Consider the following 2,888-nt stretch of genomic DNA (forward strand, 5'->3'; position numbering starts at 1 on the left):
CTTTCTAACACCAATTTGTTACGTCTCCGTTCGTTAGTTAATTTTCCGTAAGTTCGTTCTGACGAAACTTTAACAACACAAGTCCTTTCTTAAATAAAACTGGTTTATTCTTTCTGAATATAACTTTACGATACACTTAATTTCAACAGTCGCTCTATTACAACGCCATTATTCATGTGGCCAACAATATTTTGTCTGCATACATTCAATTAGTCATCACACTGTTGTCCCATCACGTTGTGAACGTCTTATATATACAAGACTAACACATATCTAGTAAATGCTAGGGCATTCTTGAAGGAACAGGATATTTCTAGAAATAGGTGGCGTGATACTAATCACGTGACCTCGCTGATCAACAATACTTTCTATACTGGTGAAGCATGATGTATTAGTGATAATCTATGAGATATTACATCACAATAAAATGATAATAATTTTTATTATTTTGAATTATGGACCAGAAGAAAGGCAGCCAGCCAGCAACAATCGTCACCAAAATTACTTTGTCGGGTTCTTTAAACCAAATAATGGGACTGACTGTTACGTTTATGATCTGATTACACTTGAAAGTGTGAAACATGTTCAGCATCACCATGTATCGAATCCCAAATACTACACTATTGGCCTCCCAATGCTCTAACCACAAAGCCACGCCTTCCTCTTCAAACAAAAGAAAACATTTCACTGAGAACTTACAGGAAGATCTTAAATATACAAGGCAAAGATATGAAAGGTTATGGTTTCACTAAAAATTGTATTTCTCTGCTTTTATAACTAATTTTAATATTTATAACTTATAATTATATATATATTTATAATGTAAAAGTTAATGTTCCTTTTTTCTTTAGTTTTTATTTTCCTTTCCAAAAATGTTATAGCCAGTTGCTAATTTCTTTCTTTCTGCAAAACGTGAGTTTCAATGAAGATGATGCAGAGATTTAATCTATTCTGTGATTCACTGCTATGGCTGCAGTAGACTAGTTGAGCTGAGTTTACAGATCACCATTGCTGCTTGCAAGAATGAAGCCACATAATAAAGTAGGCCTCATGTAGTGGTGGAATGTAATCAGTCTGTTTGGTTTTGACGTATAGTCCTTTACTCACCAAAATCAAACAAAATTCTATAGCCAGTCGTTCTAATACATTATTGTTTTACCCATATTTCAATTTCTGTAAGTGTGTTTTTATTTCCAACTGTTATTAAATTTTATCTACAGTTCGTTTTAATGATAATTTGATGTATCTCGAAGGAAGACGTAGGCCTAAAACGTCAAAATAAATTAACACCACTGACAACTTTTTTCTGCATTGATATTTGTCATTAATCAACTATTTTTTTGTGCTGATTCTTCCTGATTTTCCCGAAAGGGGGCCAAAGGCCACCTGTTTTAACCAGTAGGGTGTTGTCTGTCAGTCAGTCAGTATACGCTAAAAAAGACAACATGTGCAGTTTGTACTGTCGTGACGTCAGTAAAACGTACGCATGCCATGAATCACGACAAGAATTATGCACTCTGTAAGCTACAACACAGCATGACATATGAACTTCAAAAGCAAGAAACAAAAATATTTATTATTCTTAATTTTGGTTTTATTTACTCTTGAAACAGAACACTTTTGAGGACCCTGTGCAAATACATCTGGTATCCTATATGGACTGGTTCATGCGCTCTGTTATACAAACAAGTGACATATGAGCCGATTGGCGTTGGGTCTGATTGACTGACCAATGATTATAACCATTAGAAATAATGAAGCAAGCTTCACAGCTTCTTCTGACGGCATCAGTGATGACTTCTATTCACCATAGTTGAAAATTAGCCTGTACAATTTTTTTATTTGTTTCTCGCCTTTGAATTCATTACTCTCCTGGATTCTTCTGATATTAAGCTGGATTTATAAAACACACAAATATTTGTATTAAAATTTCTTGATGTAGTTTTTTTTTTACATTTCACCAGAAGGCATGATGTCTGTTTATGTTTTTTATTTTGTTTTCCCTAGGAGACTCTTGCATAAGATCTCTCAATCAGTAAGTATGGGTTAGTTGTTTAGAGCAATCAAACATAACACACATCTGAGGAACCAGTTTACTTTCCCTCTCTTGGAAGATTCTTCCTGTCATAGCTGAAATGGCTTCTAATTTCACCCTTCCATAATTGGTATACAATATATCTTTATTCAGGTATATTCAGATAATTTTTCGAAATTTCCATGCAGTTCCTGCATGAAGTCAATCAGATACGTGTCAATCTGATGTTGCAAGGTCGTAAACACGTGTTAATTATTTTCATATAGGTAATGGTTACATATCAACCTGGAATGGGCTCGTAGTTAAGGTGCTTAATTGGTTGGAATACCCATCACCAAACTTGCTCGCCCTTTCAGCCATAGGGGTGTTGTAATATGACACTAAATACCGCTATTCGTTGGTAAAAGAGTAGTCCAAAAGTTTGGCGGTAGATGGTGTTGACTGGCTGTCTTTTCTCTAGTCTTTCACTGCTAAGTGAAGGCTGGTTACCTGGAGAGGAGACGGGCATCAATGGGTAAATCTGCCCTTAGAATCACCGATGACACATCAGTATCTCAGGTGCCCACCCCCAACTTTCATAAGCAGTCTCAAGACTGAAAAAAGGATACTGTTACGTCTCTGGTCGTTTGTTAATTTCCCGTATAATTTCTTTCGGAGGAAACTTTAGCGATACAAGTCCTTTCTTAAATAAAACTAGTTTATTCTTTCTCAATACAACTGTGCAATACACTTAATTTCCACAGTCACTTTAACTTAAACACACGCTATAATTCACAACGATTCACGCACTTTTCTTACAGTCACTACCGCTCGCATGACTCAATTATCTGTCTCTATATAAAGCCGGGCTTAT

At 35.5% G+C, this 2,888-nt stretch overlaps 1 protein-coding gene across 1 annotated transcript in view; it reads left to right on the plus strand.

Annotated features, from left to right (window-relative positions):
- Positions 1-1,219: 1,219 nt before the first annotated feature.
- LOC106458091 (protein LSM12 homolog) overlaps positions 1,220-2,888 on the plus strand; it is a 16,345-nt gene continuing 14,676 nt past the window's right edge. Inside the window, exon 1 of the mRNA XM_013917547.2 lies at positions 1,220-1,223. The gene's annotated coding sequence lies outside the window, so the exon portion shown is untranslated. The remainder of the gene's footprint in view (positions 1,224-2,888) is intronic.

This window comes from Limulus polyphemus, unplaced genomic scaffold, assembly GCF_000517525.1.
Source record: "Limulus polyphemus unplaced genomic scaffold, Limulus_polyphemus-2.1.2 Scaffold415, whole genome shotgun sequence".
Lineage (NCBI taxonomy): Eukaryota > Metazoa > Arthropoda > Merostomata > Xiphosura > Limulidae > Limulus > Limulus polyphemus.